Genomic DNA, 19798 nt, shown 5'->3' on the forward strand with positions numbered 1-19798 from the left:
TTATAAGGAATCAAAATGGTAGTGGGGCTTTTCCCGCGCGTTGTATGATTTTATTATTGTATAGGCTGGTATTGAACTACATTCAACAAATCGTAACAAGAATACTAGAAACATCAGGAAACTCCTGTACAACTTCTTATAAACTAAACGTAGAGGTAATATAAAATATATATTGATTGATCTATACTATTTTCCAATAAACGGTATTTGGCTTCCAAAAAATGGCTTGTCTAATAATATTACTAATTAAAGGCATCAAGAGCAAAAAGTAATGAACAAGAATAATTTACTCCTACAGCTGACGTAGTAGAAACGGGAATTATTTATTATCAGATATATATATTGACTATAGCTTTAATTCTACAAAGATTAACGATAGTCTCAATTGTATAATTCAATAGTTGAAATATTTTCGTGTTACAAGTGATATGTTACAGGTTGTTCTTAATATTCTATTTATTACTCGCTATATTTCCCCAGAATTGATATTTAATTACCATTGTCTTTACTTTGATTAGAATGATGTTTTTTTACGTTGATGCAAATAATATCCTGTAAAGCTAAAAGGATAGCAAATTGTTTATAAAAATATTTCTTATAAAATATTCTTATAAATGTGATCTTTGTATCTTGTTCTTATAAAATTATTTCTTAGTCGGAAAATATTTGCAACTGTAAGAGAAGTTGAAAAGATTTAACAATGGATAGAGCACAACACCAGTAAAGATTCCTTCGGAAACCGGTAAGCCATAAAGATTTATTTGCTTAATAGGTGAAAAAAAGAACGCTCAAGAATAAATATAATCTAGGATAACAATAATCGTAAGATAAAAAATAAATATTCAAAATCCTACGTTAGCATTTTATTCGATAAACAACTAGGATCTCGCACACTTCTGTTTATCCTGCAACTGTTAGAACTGAATAGAACCATCACTGCTGAACTCTACCAGTATTAATCGAATCATACGGTTCAAAAACTGTTACGGATAAAGCCAATAATTGAGAGCATTAGAAAGTAATTTCAGTTGTGACGAGAGACATATCCAACATTGTCACCAAACATCAATCGACTCCCGATTATCAATTATTCAGATCAACTTAAGACAGAACATACGCTTCCAAAATTACAATGTTGTGGAAAATGATGAAAATATAAGATTGGATAAAAAGTAATTTCCATTTCTCATTAGATTTCGACAGGTAAATTTTCATTTACCTTTACCTTATTTATTTATTTATTTATATATTATGGACCCATCAGCCTATGGGACTATTTATGGTGTAATTATGTTATTATATTTAGGGAATACAATATACAACACATTTAGTTATCAGTTATATAATGTCATTACAAGTACAGAATACAAAAAAATAATATAAAAAAATGGTCGGAATATAAAGTATGAGTTAAATTTCAGGGATAAAGGGTACATGTTGCAAGATTAATTCAAGAAAAATTCAAACAAACATTCATGATATTTCATAGATGCACCCTATTATATTTCTAGTAGAAGGTCCTCTTGCAGTTAAAAACTTAAACAGCTTAACCAACTACTACAGCCTAAGACACTGGTCTATCGCCTCTCCCAGATATCTTTGTCCAAATATCTTCGTCATTCGATTAGTAAGTGTTTGATAGGTATTGGGGATCTACATTCGACGCACAGTGGTCGATTTCATAACTCAATGATAAACCCATGGGTCAGTTTGCGGTGAGCAATTCTGAGACGTGAGAATAAGTTTAAGTTGCGCCTACTGATGTTAGTGCTGTTAAGGCCCTGATAAAACCATTTTTTAAACTCCCAAAACTTATTGTTTTCTGTTAGATCTAAGTTGCTGTGCTTTTTATTAAAAATATTTTTAACATGTTGCACTTACAGTCAATATTAACATGGATTCAGTCATTGAAATATTTCAATAAAATTTGGATTCACAGAAAAGAAATCGTCCTCATACGATATGGGTGACGAATCAAGATGAGCTTGGTGTTAGCTCTAACACAGATAAAATATATCCAATGTATTAAAACAGTGAGTAATTTTTCAATATAAACTATTAGTCTGAATAGTATTCATAGCAAACTAGGAGCTATGCAGCTCTTAGAGATATGTAGAAGATCACTTCATACACTGTTAACTATGTAACGATAACCCACGAAGGGTTCAGAATGGGACGTCGGGTCACGCATAGCAAGATGATAATAAAAATAGTCTTAGAATAACAAAAGTTGAGGGAAAAAGGTAAATATATCAATAACGATTATATAACGATAATATTTACTTAGCATAGAGTATGTATGTAAGAGGATACAAAATTCCAATTATGTTGCGGATGTAGCAAAGGCACTAGGGACGATGCAGTGATTAAGTATAGTTTTATCAGGAAAGATGTATACAGGTAGCAAAATAACAAACTAAGTAGAAATGATTTTATACGGAAGCAGTCTAACGAAAGGAGCAAGAACTAAACGTGAAAGGTTAATATGCTCTCCAATGAAAGTAAAATACATCACTTCGATATACAACTGTTTATAAAGTTTAGTAGACCTCCAGTAGATACCACTACATAAAAACCGCATTTGATGCGACAACATAGCGATATTTTAACGTGATAAATTGAGATCACGGAAGTTCATTGTTGTATTGACCGGATTATATATATACTAATTACTGCATAAAACTTGAAATGGAAAAAATAAAACATGGAAAAATCCAAAATTGCTTTTATATAATGAGTATTTTGGTTAAACCGAAATTTTTCTCAATAAATCCTTATTGGCTCTAACAAAAAAGTAAAGAAACAACTTTTGAACCCGACAATTATTCAATGTAAATCAGACAGACAAAACAAACGTCCTCTATTTACAGAATATTTTATAAAAGCGGCGAGGACTGGAAAAAAGATAATATTACCTACCGGAAAAATATATTATAGAGCGTGGCCATTCTCTGTCTGAAAAAAAAACGGTCCGTTTCGTGTGTATGAGTTACGGCGGACATTAAAAGTTTTTCCGGGCGCTTAACGGGGGGTAAAATTAAAAATTATATGCGCTAAAAGCCAAACGTCGAGTTTTCGCTAATTTTATTTACTGACGGAAATAACGTATTATGATTTTCGTGTTCGCGTCCAGCGATTAGGACTAAAACCATCAAAAATGTATACGAGCTCAGTAATTCGAAACTGTTGTGAGCTGTATAGTGATTTAGGGGAAACAATCGATCATTTTTAATGAGTGAATCGATGGAAAAAGTTTGGTTATTTTTAATCAACGGGAATACTGCATTTATTTGATATCTGCTAGTATTCTGATTATTTTTAACGTAACAGCGAACGTGCGATTCATCTGTAATACAAAGGATAACATCATCTTTAGTTCAGAACGATGGTTGTTCAAATGACGTCATATTATATCATGACGTACTCTCGTTGACTTCCCAACACTCAGCGTCAGCTCGTAATTCTAGAATATGGCTTAAAAATATTAATAATTTAAACATCCTCAAAACTAAGGCGATAAAAATAGAACCAGAAACTTAATTGTATTTAAATAAACTATATATAATCACACAAATTAACAATTTATACCTCAGCATTACACAACGTTTTAGAGAATTATTTTATTGATGAAAAACCAAAATATTTTTTATTCTTTTTATGAAAATTGAGCCTGAAATAAATTGACTTCGCTAGGTAAACTGGATCGCTAATTGCCTAGAGTGCTTTGTTGCCAATTTTGTTATACGAGAAATAAAAAATAATATACTAACCTTTAATCAATATCTTTATATCACTTGGTATATGTCATGTTCAGCACCTGAAACAAAATAAAGGTGAATGAAGACCGACCATAAAGTGTTTTGTTAAGTTAAGTGAAATATATTTATCTTATTGTTGATATCAAATCTTCAATTTATTTTCAATTAATTTGTATTTGTTGTAACACCCACAAATTACTTGAATAATAAAACGTCTTTTTTTCTAAACTATGTAAATTGAAATTGAATGAAAGCGCAGACGATCTAAAGATATCAACTGAACCTGTACATCATATCTTTCACGAATATTTGTGTATGAGAAAGCCCTGTGCAAAGTGGGTGCAGCGCGAGCTCACTGTTGACCAAAAACAACGACGAGTTAATGATGCAGCGTTTGATATGTGACAATGGATAAAACATGGCTCGATCATTGCACTTCGAAGTCCAATCGACAGATATCCGAGTGGACTGCACGCGATGAACCCACTCCAAAGCGTGGAAAAACACAACAGTCGACTGGCAAGGTTATGGGATGCGCATGGAACAGTTTTCATTGACTACCTTGAAAAAGGAAGGACCATCCACAGAGACTATTGCATAGCATTAATGGAGCATTTGGATTACGAAATCGCCGAAAAACGGCCCCATTTGAAGAAAAAGAAAGTGCTGCTTCACCAAGACAATGCACCGTGTCACAAGTCAGTGAAAAGGATGGCAAAAGGCATGAATTGGTCTTCGAATTGCTTAATCATCCCCGTATTCTCCAGATCTGACCCCCCAGCAATTATTTCCTGTTCTCGGATCTCAATAGAATGCTCGCTGGGAAGACATTTTCGTCGAATGAAGAGGTGATCGCCGAAACTGTGGCCTATTTTGAAGCAAAGGACAAATCGTACTACAAAAATGGTATCGAAAAGTTGGAAGATCGCTATAATCAGTGAAACATCCTTGAAGGGGATTTATGTTCTATAAAAAAAAATAATTTAGCCAAAAAAATCTATTTTACTATGGTATTCCAGGGACTTTTTTAATTGACTTGTTAGATGATTATATTTGTACGGATACCACCATATTTAAAGTATTTTAGTTCTGATACAATGGTGAGTTCATTGTAAATACGAACTTAAACAATAAATTATGTTAGCGTTTATATTTTCTATATTGATTCCATTAATTCTAAATTGTATTTTCGAGTTTGGGTAATTATAATGCTATTTGTTTATATTTTGCGGGTAAATTGAAATTATTTCGATATAAAATAAAATAATTAGTTGTTGATGCATTTATTTATTAATATCCATAGTTAATTTTTGTTGCCACTTATAGTTTATTATGACTGCATTTAATTGCATTTTTAATCATCATCATTTATGGTTAGTTCTCATAAGCATATGCTTGTTTCGCGAATCCCCATACGTGCAAAAAATATTTTTGTTCGATAAAATAATGAGTTCATTATAAATACGAACTTATGTAATAAAGTAAGTTAGTACGTTGTTATGTAGATTCGTTTAATTCTAAATTTTAGAATTTTGATAATTATTACTTCATTTATTTATATTTTGTCAGCAAATATAATATTACTTTTATATATAGTAAAATAATTTGTTGTAAAGGTATTTAATTATTAATATGGAGAGAGAAAAACAGGGTTGCAACTTATAGTTTGTTATGTATACGTTTAAATTAATTGTTAGTAGTACGGATCAGCATCATTTATGGTTAATTCTCCGAACCTCGTGCTTATTGCGTACATATTGATATGTGCGAAAACTTTCGCGTTTTTGAAAGTAATTGGAATGCGAGACATAGCTTTTAGTTACATGTAATTTGTTCTTATTAATTTTTTACCGAAAGATGAGAAGAGGTAGCGGTTATCGATGGACAATACCTTAAATAAAATACGTTATAACTAGCATTGGGAAACTGTCGACATCGCCTAAAAACGACTATCGATTATTTTAGCAAATGAATACTTTTTACTAACCAATATTCCAGTCTCTATTTTCGGTCCGATTGATTTTACTACTTCTGACTATCGACTGTTTCAATCAACTATTTTCAGTCCATATCTTCAGTTCAACGCATTTCACTACTTTTTACTATGAACTGTTTCAGTTATGTACTTTTAATTAATTTTATCTACTAGTTTCATTCGACTGATTATTAACGTCGTGGCTTTGCAGTCCTAGCCGCGAATTTGAAAATAATGTGTCATATAATGCGTAAAATAAAGTTTTGTGTTTTGTTTGTAGTATAATTTTAAATAACGATATATTGTACATGAATATAGCGTTGTGAAACTCTACTTTCCAAGATTACTTATTAATATGATAAGATAAAGAGAACAATATTTTCTTTGATGAATGGATAAATAATTTTGACTCCATTTATGTTATTTTCACTAGTATTGGGTATTTTTTTGCTTGACATTTTCGATTTTCTAATTCTCTCTATATTTGTTCAAGCCTTTTGAATGTTAAAACTTCTTTCGTTCAAAATTCAGCTAATAATACTATTCTTAATAATAAAATGATCCTTATTAACGATAAATACATATATTATTATATTTAAAAAACGTACAATGGTTAAATAGTTGAGAAAGATTGATTGAGAAGATATAATGCAAATATTATACATTATAACAACAATTATCTGTTTCATTTTCATTTCCACAGAAATATAGTCAATTCATAACTGTACTGACGCGTGCGTCAATATGTGTCTGTCTAAAGCTGTAAATTCGTTTTACAGTTAGACAATATTATACATATCATTTTACTCTATTTAAAAAGAGATAGAATGCTGTTATAGAAGTTCGATCATGCAACCAAAAGAGCCTGCAAAAGTTGTCCGTTGGTTAAACGTCTGCAAAATTCTTCAAAATATTATAATTACGGGTTATAAACCGGCAAATATTGTTTTAATAAATCGCAAATCGCCGGGCTTTTTATTGAAAAAAAAAATTTTGCGCGTTGCAGCTGCACTGAATATTAGTACGAACACGGTATCTAAAATATCTCAAAAAATAAAAAAACAATATAACCTTATATTCACCGAAAAGAAACTGTGTTTATGCGAAACAGGTGATGAATCAAGATCAGCTTGTTGTTAGCTGTATCAGAGATCAAATATACGAAATATAAAAAACAGTAAGTGCTTTTTTCAACCGAAACATAATTTAATACCATTATTTCAGAGAAAATTGGTAGTCTGGAAAGTATCCACAAAAAGCCAAAACATACACAGCTATTTGACGGATGTAGAACATACCCTCATATACTGTTGGGTAATACAGGATTTAAATAATGTAAAGATAACCCACGAAGGGTTTTAATGAAAGTTCCATAGATTGCTTTTAAAATAATACAATTTTTAAAAATATATAACAAAATGAAGGAAGAATTATTATATCAATTTATATATTTAATGGTACATTGGGTCGCTCATGACACGATAATAATAAATATAGTGTAAAGACAACCAAAAGATAAACAAAGTTGATGGGAAAAGGTAAACGTTGGAATAAATATCGATTATGTTTTGTTAGTGCTAACATTTATTAATAATTCATTGCAGACATATAGTTGTTCATGCTACAAATAGGAATGATTTTATTCCTGGTGCAGAATTAGTGTTTTCCTCTAAATCCATGGGTAACTATCATGGACAAATGAGCCATTACTTGTTTTTGCAGTAGTCTGAAAATGAGCTTTTAAAGAACTTGGAGGAACCATCAGTTATTTTTATTTACAATGCACCATATCTACTATATATATAGTACACTAGTGGGGAAAATCTCAACAATTGCATCAACAAAGGCTGAAATTAAGGAATGGCTTAATGTACATAAAATATGTCTCAAGGAAATCATGTTAAAGAATGAACAATTTCAAATTGTTAGTCGGTAAATATATATGAAATATTTAATTGCATTTTATGTAATTTACTTTTTTAAAAATAATGGCCACACAGTATTATGTCTTCCTCCCTATCACCGCATATTTAATCCAATTGAGTTGATATGGGTTATTGCAATAGCTATTCAGTCGAGAAGGATATTCAAACCAGATCTGTCTGGATTTACGGAAAGAGGCATTGTCGAAAATAACACCTTCGGTTTATGTGAGCTTGATCAGACACATTGATGAAGAAATTGATATATGGTGGAATCTTGAGCAAGTGTTTGATAGATTGGAAATAAACAGCTTAGTTATTAAGTTGATTAATGTTTCTAAGAGTGACAGTCTTTGAATGAAACTTAATGAATATTGGTGATTATTAATGATTCAATGCTGACAATTACCAAAACAGGGTGATGAAAGAGTACACAATTAAAGGTCAATAAACAATTAATATACTTTAATTGTAGGAAATTGTATTATAGAGTGTGAAAGCTATATAAGCATGTGTATTATTCTTCAAAATATATACATTTGGTTTATATATATATTAGGAGAGAAATAATACTAACTCTTTTGCATATATGGCAAATACATTAAGGAGAATTCAGTGATTAAATGCAGTTTTATCAAGAAAGATGTATGCAGGTAGTAACACGACAAACTAAAGAGAAATATAGTAATATTATAATTACTTTACAAGTATATATTGCATCGAATGGAATAAAAACTACGCGCAAAACATAAATATGACCTCAAATTAAAGTAAAATATATTACTCAGATATACAATTATTAATTAGGTGGACTAGGTCTTCAGGGGGATACCACTACATAAAAAAAGCGCGCCTAGAACCCTACTTATACCACAAATAACTCTAACCTATAAATTATTGTGGCTATATAATTAATTGTAGTTTTAGTATCTCCGGTAATATATGCATTAAATGTACTATAATGTTAAAATAAATCATAATAGATAACATTTTTGTTTCAGTATTTTATCTATATTGAAATTTTGTTATATGTCAGAGCCAAAATGTACTAAAACTACTGTTATGAATAGACTATATATGCAATTCCGCCCTATTTATGGCATGGCGGAAAAAATTTAGAAAGCAGATGGAATGGAATGAAATAAAAAAAATTAATTACTTTTATTATATTATGTTATTTGTAACTTTCCGAATATGACAATACGATTAAATATATTTGGGATCATTATTTCATCCCTTTGTTTAGACTGCTACTTACCAATTAAAAATTATTTACAATTAACTGATCTGTATAGCAAAGAAAATCAAATAGTTATCTCCGTCCTTTCCTTTCTCAAAATTAGTACGGGAAGGAATCGGTACATCTCCGTCTGTTATCACGAATAGAAAAATAGTCGTTAGTTCGACTGTTTTCGATGATCCACCGTTTTGACTATTTTCAATCGAAAGTTCTCATTGATAGTTATAAAGAATTTCCACAATAAAATTTAAATTAAAAAAAAACTCAAACTAATTTATAAACCTATATAACCATGCCATTTTATTCATTATCATGTTGTAATTTCAACGTAATTTAAGCTAATAAAGAACTTATCGTAGAAAAAATCGAAATAGAGGCGTAAAGGAAATAAAGAAAATAAAAAAAAAGAATAAACTAAATTAGACGAATATCATATCCGTGCTATTTTTAACGAAAAGATAGAGATGAAACGTTAAAATGTTCGGTCTCTTGTCGGGAAACAAAGAAAAACAACGACATAATCCGGAACAAAACGAACACGCTAAGCCGAAATAGAATGTTCCGTGCGAGAGCTGCAAACTTGCGTTTTAACAAATTTAAATGCAAATCGGGCAAGCTTTTCACTTCCCGAGCGATAATTCGAAACAGTGCGAGTTGACAAGTTGTTTCACAGTCGCCCCCGTCGAGATTAGAATATTCTAGATAATATTGTTCTTTACACTTACGACACACAGAGCGCCCTTCGAAGTAATTGAGTTTGAATTGTGTGCATATATGAAATTGCGCTGAAGTATTGTTACGCGCGCGATACGTTGAATCATTTGGTTTTACCGCATCAGATCGTCAAGTGTGAACTTTGGATTTCAATGGTTTCAACTTAGGATTATAATTCCTCACGAATACTATTGTTTTAGTAAATGAAAAATATGTATTTTTAAGATAATACAAACAAAATCGTTTTAAATCAAATATTTTTTCGCAAAATTAAATAAACATAATAAGAAAAGAGAGAAGAATATACAAAAAAACCTGATGGAACCATAAATTTCTTAAGAAAATTTTGTCTTCTTGTGCTGTTTACACTGACGTGAAAATTTTGTCTTAGTGAAAATATGGAGTAAACTCGTAAACATCTTCCTGCGATGATTTTTTAATCAAGAAACATCCATGATTGAACAATGTGATTTTATTAAGATTTTACAGCCTGGAATAAGTGTTATGGCAAATAGATATTTCAAACATTTTGTATAACACTTACTTACAGACAATATATGAACCAAACGTTGAAGATGAATATTGTCACTCAAGCCTAGTAAACTAAAAGAAACTAAACAGATATCTAGTTGGAGAATTCATAGAAAAACCTGATACGCATGTCTAAGCATCGATTTTGTAAATTAAAATTTTGTCGGGCAAAAGTATCGCTACCATTTTGATTTTGATTGACTTTGATTAAAGAAAATATAAGTAAGTTTGGCTTTCACTGAAAGTTTATTTGATCTTTAATTTTTTTTTCGTTATGATTGAAAAATTATATCGGCTAAGTGGTAACACCTTGGTGATTTTCAAAAAAATAGGGACCAATGATGTTTTCAGCGCAAATACTACACCATACAGTTCTTTTTAGTGGATGCAACGATGTTTCATGATTTAATTGAGGATTCAGTGTTCCCCTTAACCGACTGTTTTGATTGTTGACGTGGCCACTGACAAAAGAAAGGGCTTCATCGCCCATTACCAATTTAGAAAAAAATATTCTAATTCATCAGACAGCCTTAGGATTGCATTACTGTACTCAACTCGTTAATCAGGATCTTTCGGTAGAAATTTTTGGACTAATTCAACTTTGTACGAGAATATTTTCGACTCAGTTTTCAAAATTGGCCTTAAACTGCGTACAGAAATATGTACTTGGGAACCACGTCTCCGAATTGATGTTTCTGGAAACTCCGCAAACCTATCGCACACCAGAACCATATTTTCAGCGTTACGAGACATCCGTAGTCTTCCTGAACGAGCCCTGTCTGCTGTCGTACCGTACGATCGAAATCTCGCATGTAAACGATAAATTGTGGTTTTGTGAGGCACTGGACGATTAGGATATTTTCGACGCAATTTCCTTTAAGTAGGAATAATGGAACGATTATTTTCAATAAATATTGTCACTATTTCTGCTCGTTCTTGTGGCGTATATTTATCCATAATAAAATTTGGACCTCTACACAACTTAACGGTTAAAGCAAAATTGAGCTAAACATCACATAACCAAAATGCCGCGCAATCAATATGGTAGCGGGACTTTTGCCCCACCTGTTACATTACGACGTATTGTAGTTGCATATGGCTATAAGCTTGTTAGACTATTATTAAAATAAACTTCAAAATTACAACTTGTGTCTTTTATTTAACCACATATTACAAGGTAATTGAACATGAAATAATTATAATTTAAACTTGAATCGTCGTATGTGTTGTATTTGAGTCCCTAATATTTTTATCCAAGTGGATATTTTGGTAGCCCTGTCAAATAAATTTGCATCTGTATCTTTAAATTACCATAAAAAATATTTCAGTAGGTTTGTCTATTAGATATCATAGAGCATTTTATTTCAATAGTACTATTCTCACAGTATCCAAGTGGTGATTGTGCTATTATTGGCTACTCATTAGATAGTATCTGATAGTAACTTAGTCAACTTAATGTTCTTCGCTCATTTCAGTTTTGTTTTATAAAATGTCTAGTAAAATCCAAAATTATTATTTCAGTTACGGCAACAGAGTACAGTCACTATTAAAGAATCAATTCTGATCAAATTTTCCAACCCGTGTTCAGTTTTATCATTTATCTTTGCTTTCCATTAGTTGCAAAAACTTATCTTAACTATGAAATACAATATAAATAATTCAAATAAAATCTATGCGAACCAGAAAGACCAAATGGTGGATTGTGGAAATAGTGGTTAGAAAACGACTAGTGACGACAAGGTTTCTTCTGATAGGTGATAGGTGACGTAAAGTGGTGAATTTTGAAATTTTAATATAGAGTAATCCACACTAATTTTATACTAATTTGTAGTGACCTTAAGCCATGTCGAATTTTATATCGTGGAATAATTGTTTACAAAATATCCAGAAATATAATCCCGAATGTTGAACACGGGCGGGATGATAGTAATGAAGTGCATCTACGTCAACTTAAGGTCCTATTAGAGTTATTGAATAATTGAAATCAAATCAATGATTTAAAATAATGATTCGACAGTTTATTTCAATTGATGTTCTTTATCAGTGGAGCAAATCATATGGTATCTTCACCATCTATGTTTTCAATTATCACCATTCGAATCCCAGCATCATATAGAAAGCTTCAAGACAGAAATTTGCTTTAATATAATGCGAGATATAAAAAACGCAGGTTACTTATTTAAATTTAGAATAATAAATTAAGGATTATTTGAATTTTATCAACTGGCTACAACCTTTATATTTACTGACGTTTCTCATACTAGTATAAAATTCTATTTATAACAAATTCTGATTAAGTCGTATTAGAATTAGAAAATAGTTTTCCATTTCAATCATTTCGCTAATGCATCAGTCTATTTAAACGAAATATTGGCAATTTCGTTACATTATTTCGGCTTTCATTTTAAATTTATATTTCGAATTATACAACCTACAAATACAGACTTACGGCAATACTAACATAAAATACTGTGATGTTTTTATGTCTTTTTGCACACTTTTGAATCTAGAAATTATATATTTCTTTATTCATAAATATACAATTTCTTTCACATATAAATTATTGTTATATATAATTTAAATTATATAAAATAAATCAACTTATAGGTAAAAGGTTTATAAATTATAATACGAAATTATTGATTTCACTAAACATATTTTATAATATAATGCTACTAATTGATATTCAGATAATAAACACAGCAATTAATATAGCTAATTAGCAGTACAAATCGTATGGTTTTATACAATTAATGTAATACTCTTTTATTGCGGATCCACGAAAAAATAATTACAAGCTTTTGATTAAAAAACCTTATCTCATTTTCAGTTAATATTGCAGCAATTACTAGGAACGAAGCAGTTTCTCTGCTTTATTTTTACAGGTAAGAGTTTTTCGACAGCTATTAAAGTGTTAAGTGTTAAATGAAAACTAGAAATTTATGTAGTTTTTTGTATATGATTCTATTAAAAATGATTTCTTTAAATTAACGAATCAATTTATATTTATATTTTATAAACATATTTCCTATAAACAAATTCTGATCGTTTAAATATTTTTCTGGATTCTTTTAAATTTTCAATTTTGATCCGATTAATTGTTGACCCTTTTTTAGGATCTCACCTAACACGAGATGTACGTGGCGTTGTTTCGTCTGGAAAGCTTACAGTTGTAAAATTATTTCTAGGTATTGCCTGTATTTTCTCCACCTTCTTATAGTCTTTTTTGGTTTTCGTATTTTCCAAATTCCAGTGGATTATATTAATTCATAGCAACTTTAGCACCTCTTTGGTGGCCTTAAACGAGTCGGTGATCGTGAAGGATTTGTCACTTCATCGCTTTTCAACACAGTGCTGTAAGCAATTACGCTAAAAGGTTTTAAAAACAGACATGGCGATTGCTTTGTTTAAATATTTCATTATTTATTATAGTAATCTAGTAAATTAACACTAATAAGCTGTTTGCTTTTATCCTAATTTGCTACGTTTTCAAAATTATAAATTACTTATTCCACGATCCACATCTTGGCCTTAAAATCTGTGTCATTGTTTTTAATGCATACTGAGTTTTACTAATAACTTTGCTGAACTAAATCAAATGATTGTTTCCTCTTTAATCTTCTCACTAAGTGATCGTTTTCTAACGGCTAGAGAACCTCAACATTGGTGTGTTGATATGTTTACCTTTGTTCATGTCTCTAGACATAGTCCTTTACAACGTTATACACAGTTTCTATCTTCAGATCCTAATGTAGATTGTCATTACGAATGTACTATGGAGCATCAAAAATTCCTCACAGTACCTTGTTTTGGTATCTTTGTATAATATTTCTATTGCTTTGCATGATATAACATCAGAACTGATACATATTTCATACTTCAACATCTTAAATTAATCATATTTTTATCTTAATATGGCTTCCATCTGAGTTTAGCATCAAGGGTCATGCCAAGATATCTGGCTATATTTTCATACGGAATTATTTTTTGATCTCTTTATACTGACTTGTGGTTAATTGTTTTGTTGATGAAATCAGTATGCATTGTATTATTTAGAGTCATTTTAATACACCATTTTTATGTCGGTATTGCATTTCGGCAATAGCTCTTTAACATATATTTCTTCAGTGAATTCAGTGTTAGTATGGCATTGGTTATTTACTGATACAGTTGTTTAAGCTTCTATTATTCAATATAACTAAATTATTTCTGTTACTTATGAAAATTACTTAAGGCCTTTCTCAGGAGTCTTTCCAATATTTCAATGTTGTTGTAGCTTTAATTTCTTCAAGTGGTCAATGCCGAATATCCAGTCTGGCTTGATGATTGTTTTGTATATCATTATTTTGCCCTCATTGCTTAAATGACAGAGTCGATCTTTAACCAATTTACTCTACGAAGCACGCTGTCGATTTATTTTCGCTAGGTCCAGATGCGCTTCTTCCAACACCAGATTATACCTTCCAGATTATAAGTAACATGAGTGGGTTTGGTTTCCTTTGAATTTATTTCCTATTCGTTCAACCACTTATCTGATTTATAAAAACGGTATTGGACTTGGAATAGCAGCAGTAGCAGCAGTTTTGGGTCAGAATACACAGCGAGTCCTATAGTCCATTGTGTTCTCACTAGTTGGAAGATCCGCAGTATAAATCAAGTACAACAGCGGTCCCACTACGGTGCCCACTGTGTGACATCTAAGTGTCTTTCGTACAATCCAGAATATTCATCATTACATATAATTATGAACATCCTTATATACGTAATATATATGTGGAAGCGTAATATAGGGGATCAGAAATATAGTAGAATAATGTGGCATTCAGTGCTAAAGGAACAAGCAGGAATTTTCAAAGCTGCAAGATATTTTATATTTGTAAGATGGCAAGTGAGGAAGCTATTAAATATTGGATTCAGTATCCCAAATGGGCAATAACAAAATCAGCAGGTTTCTTGGATACCATAGGATACGATTTTTGGAACATTATTATCAACTTCTCCGCTCATGTAGTAGAACAGTAAGATGTTTTGTCAAAACTATTTATTTTAATATCCAATATTCCATGTAACGATAGACAAATGTTAAAATCAAAGCTGTCTTGTTTTTCACTTTCCAAACTAATATAACACCGAAAAATTGACACAAAATCCATTTATATTTTCACGAAAAGTTTTTCGAAAATATGACTATTATTTCAAGAGAAAAAGGAACCCAACCAAAGAGTCATTATGCGACAGAAAAACAAGCAAAATTGGCCACTTTTCACCATCATAGGCTTTCTCAATTACATCTGTTTTTTTATACTTGTTGAATGTTTGATATTAAACCCAAAATCATGTGCAGGATTAAATTTTTTTTAAAGCAGCGAGATACAGGTCTATAGCTTTTATTTCATACGGTGATTTTCTAGGTTTTGGAATCATTATTATCTCCGCTTTTATATATTTTTTCATCAAATTGATAAAAGCAACGATAAAAGCGAAAAATTGATAAAAAATCGATACATACATTCATGAGTTCTTTCAGAACAAAATTCTTACTTAAAAAGAAAAAGCGATTCAACGAACGAGTCATTATACTATAGAACAACAAACGAAATTGGCCGAACGAAGAGAAAAGCGTCTCGCCTGAACGGTGACACCATTGTGCCCATTCTCGTTGGTAAAATAACGTCCAATATGAGACCCGAAGACCGCGAAGGAATAGAATAAGCACTCGACAAGAGGAATAACGGCCGCCGAGCAAAAATATCGAGGCCATCCTTTATGACTTCTCCGCAAATATTTTCGATCTACAAAAGTCTCCGGTTTTGTTTTATCGCGACGCGGGCTTGTCAGAGGCGGCCTTTTATTAAAGGATTATGCAAATGGGCGACGCGGACGTGCCCCTGACGGGCGCCACTGCGGCTCCGGCCCGAACTCCGGGGCGCGATATGCATACTTAATAAAATTATCCCCGTTTTACCACTTTAACCAAAGTTAAAAGGGAGGATTATATATTTATCCGCTGGTTCCCTCGGCTGCCGGTTATTTCATTATCTCCAAGTGACGCTGTTCAACGCCGGAGAAATATTTTCGTTAGGGGAGATGATTACTAACTAGGTTTATGGCTGGATCTATCTTAATGTAAATGTTTTCTTCGCGGCGGCCTGACCGAGAGCTCTTGGGGCTTCGACATGTTCGGCTGGTTCAATACACGATTTTAATCATATTTTATAGTGTGGGTGTATTTATTTTGACTCAATTTTAATGGTATTAGGGAGAGTATTATATATATATACATATATATATATATATATATATATATATATAATGAAGTTTTATTTTTATACAATAACAATATTTGTATAAGTATATTTAGCTTTAGCTACAAACAAAATAAAAGAGACTGTTATTTATATTAACCCAAGCCAAAATAACTATACTTCATTCAAAGTTTTTTTAGAAATGCGTCATGGATATTTGCGACGTCAAAACTTTATAATTTTGCAGCATCAATTCTGAGTTTTACTTCAGTTTGGCTTTGACATGCAACAAGATTCTAATGTAAATAAAACAATTGAACAAAAATGTTGATCATACAATCAAATGGCTAAACAATACGGCTACAGAGTACATAATGGGTCTCTTATGAATTCAGGAGGAATCGATTGGTGAATTGGGATATAAAATAACTCTTATATCTGTTATATCCGGAATATCTGGAGTGTAATATTGTCTGCATGATAACACATTTAATCTGAATGGACTCCCTCAGACATACAGAAGAAAAAATAAATGATAAAATTGTGTATAAGTGTGGGGAATAATTTTGTGAGTAATGTGAATAATTGTGAATAAGTGAGTGGAAATTAAAAAGTGACAGGGACTGAATTAAACTTTTGAAGTGGAAATAAATAAGGTGAATATTGTGTTAGAATTTGGTTAGTATGTATGAGCAAATAGATACTATTTAGCAGATATGGCAAATGTATTAGTGATAATGAATAATTAGTAAATTTAACTTTATCAAGAAAAATATACACAGATAGTAACAGATGAAACTAAGGATAAATACGGTGAAACACTGCAACGACAAGAAAACAAGAATTATACGCAGAAAGGTAAATCATGCTCTCCGATGACAATAAAATATGTTATTTTAGATATACGATTGTTTACTAAGAGGATTTCAGGACTAGCTACAAACTATTGAAGCTTTAATCCTTCGATACTATATGTACTATATTAAATAAATTATATTTGATAACACCATTGTTGATGTGGCAACATTTCATCGTTTTGGCGTAAATTTTGCTGACGTGAGCTCAGTGGAGTTATTGAATAGACTATTATCTTTTAGCCTATATCTTGGTAATTCGATAAGTTTGGTTTGATTTTCACTCATTTCGGATCATTTCTGTTGCATCTAAACGTCTCGATACAACTGATTCATTAACTGCTAAGCTATCTATTAACACGTTTTGCGATTAATTGTTTTCGAACTATTTCATTCCTCCATATCATTCATTGTAATTGAAATTAAAATCGTGAATTTTAGATCGTTTAAATCAAAACCAACGATTGGAATATTACAGAACGACATTGTCGTGAGTTTTCAAAAGGGTTTGGTGTGCTTAGGTGGCAGATTTTACTAAATAATCCTTAATAATGTTGAATGTAAATTTATTATTTTATGTAGAGAAATGTCAAAACGAAAAAAAAAAATCACTTAGGCTAGGTTTTATGACAGTATCAATGCCATACTTTTTATTTTCAAGTAAATAATAACTAATAAAATTTTAGGACGCAAAATGGTGAAGCGGTCCTCATATTTATATTTCCCAAACTACTAACCAACGCATCACAGCTTTTATACTCTCTAAATAAGTGTTAGCTAAACGGACCACAAAGTATTATTTAGGCACCATTTCTAATCTGCTATTCTTTGTTCTACTAATTCTACCCATTGAGAGTTGCGTTTCCATACACAGACTCTAAAACCAATGGAATTCAAGTATTAATATGTCATTGTCTAATCTATGTAAAATTTGTAAATAAGAATGCTGGGAATAATCTTTACTAGTTACTTAAGTTATATACAGGGAATAATGTGAACATCATTTACTTTTAAAACAAAAAGTAGATCGGTAAAGTGTCCCAACAACCCAATAATTCCCAACAAATTGTTATCCCATTCTTGTACCTGGTTTGTACCAAAACATCCGACAATTGCTTCAATAATCTGAGAAACGAAAATCTACTGCTCACTTTCTGCCTTTAAGAATTTCCATGTTGCTCTATTATGTTGATTTCTTATAATTTTTTAAAAATGTTTGTTCATATTCTCATCTCATATCAAACCAAGTCTGGGCCTATTTTGGTCTGTGTCGTTCCCATACATCGAGCACTGAAATATAGCCTAGGAGACTTTGTATGTTAATTGTATCTTAGAATTGTATGTTATATTTTATGGTCTTTGTATTATTTCGGCTAGCCACTATATATAAACCTATTTTTATGTTATCTATCTTTCAATAGACATAACCTGACAATTATTTTAAAATTATTTTCAAGGCGTTTTAGTTTATTAACTAAAATCAATTATAATTATAATGATTTAAATTATAAATAATATATTGAAAACGTATGTTTCAAAATCTATGAAGGAAATAACTTTTGAAAATAATGGTCTATTTAAGAGGTAAGACTAGAAAAATAATTACAATTACAAAATATAACAATAACTAACAATAAAAAATGCCTTGAAAAAAGTACACAATATTCTACTTCAAACAATTCCAATTATAAAACAGCCTATGCTAGTTTCTTTATAAAACATTTTAATTTCAACGGTATTGTAGGAAATGTGTTTTAACCTTTCCTCAGACCTTTTATAAAATTGCAGAAATTGTACGTGTTTGAATTAAAGAGCACCATAAAATAAAAAAAGGAAACATTCCCTATACCATTACGCGCAGAAGGACTTTCATCTAAACGAATGTTATAAAATCCTAATTTCGTGCAAATTTTTGCATCACGGTTTGTTCCCTCATTCCAACATGCTACAGTGAATCTTGGATATTTAGCGTTAGAATTTTTAATTTGTAACTTGAAACCCATCAGCCTCGACGCTTTGCCACTGCAACTAAAATTGATATTGGAATAGGCTTTTTTCTTTTTGATGGAAAAGTAGGCCTAATGGTTTGTCTGATAGTTCAGAGTTTAATGAAATCGAACAGCTTAAACTCAAACAAAAGCATTTCGTAACAATTTTCTTTAAATTGTGTTAATTTAACAGAAAAAATATAATAAACTTTTATGATATATGAATAAATATGATTTATATGAAGGATTTTAAAACTATTGCAATGGCCATTGGTTTTGGAAACATTTGTATTCGTCTATATTCTAATAAAAGTGGCTGAAACTGTAAGGTTATAACAGGTCAATTGAAAAATCCCCGGCCTGACACTTAGATGGCGGTACTAAAATTATATCCATATGTTTTTGAGTTAGCCCTAACCTTCAAAAGATGCGTGTATAAATTTGACAGCTGTTGGATCATTAGCTAAATAAACAACTTTTGTTATTGTGAAAAAAATGGATAAAAAGAAATTTCGCCTGTTCATAAAATATTGCTTTTTGAAGGGAAAAAATACAGTTGAAGCAAAAACTT

The 19798-nt window shown here is 30.9% G+C and overlaps 1 protein-coding gene and 1 long non-coding RNA gene across 2 annotated transcripts in view; both read right to left on the reverse strand.

The window, feature by feature from the left end:
- Nucleotides 1-3796, reverse strand: part of Octbeta2R (Octopamine beta2 receptor) — a 179456-nt gene extending 175660 nt beyond the window's left edge. The window contains exon 1 of the transcript XR_013004235.1: nt 3771-3796. The gene's annotated coding sequence lies outside the window, so the exon portion shown is untranslated. The remainder of the gene's footprint in view (nt 1-3770) is intronic.
- Nucleotides 3787-19798, reverse strand: part of LOC143190420 (uncharacterized) — a 138748-nt gene continuing 122736 nt past the window's right edge. Inside the window, exon 3 of the long non-coding RNA XR_013004238.1 lies at nt 3787-3817. This is a non-coding gene — a long non-coding RNA (uncharacterized LOC143190420). The remainder of the gene's footprint in view (nt 3818-19798) is intronic.

Source organism: Rhynchophorus ferrugineus, unplaced genomic scaffold (genome assembly GCF_030347505.1).
Source record: "Rhynchophorus ferrugineus isolate W39M unplaced genomic scaffold, kcgeb_rfMv2 rfM2, whole genome shotgun sequence".
In the NCBI taxonomy this organism is placed as follows: Eukaryota; Metazoa; Arthropoda; class Insecta; order Coleoptera; family Curculionidae; genus Rhynchophorus; species Rhynchophorus ferrugineus.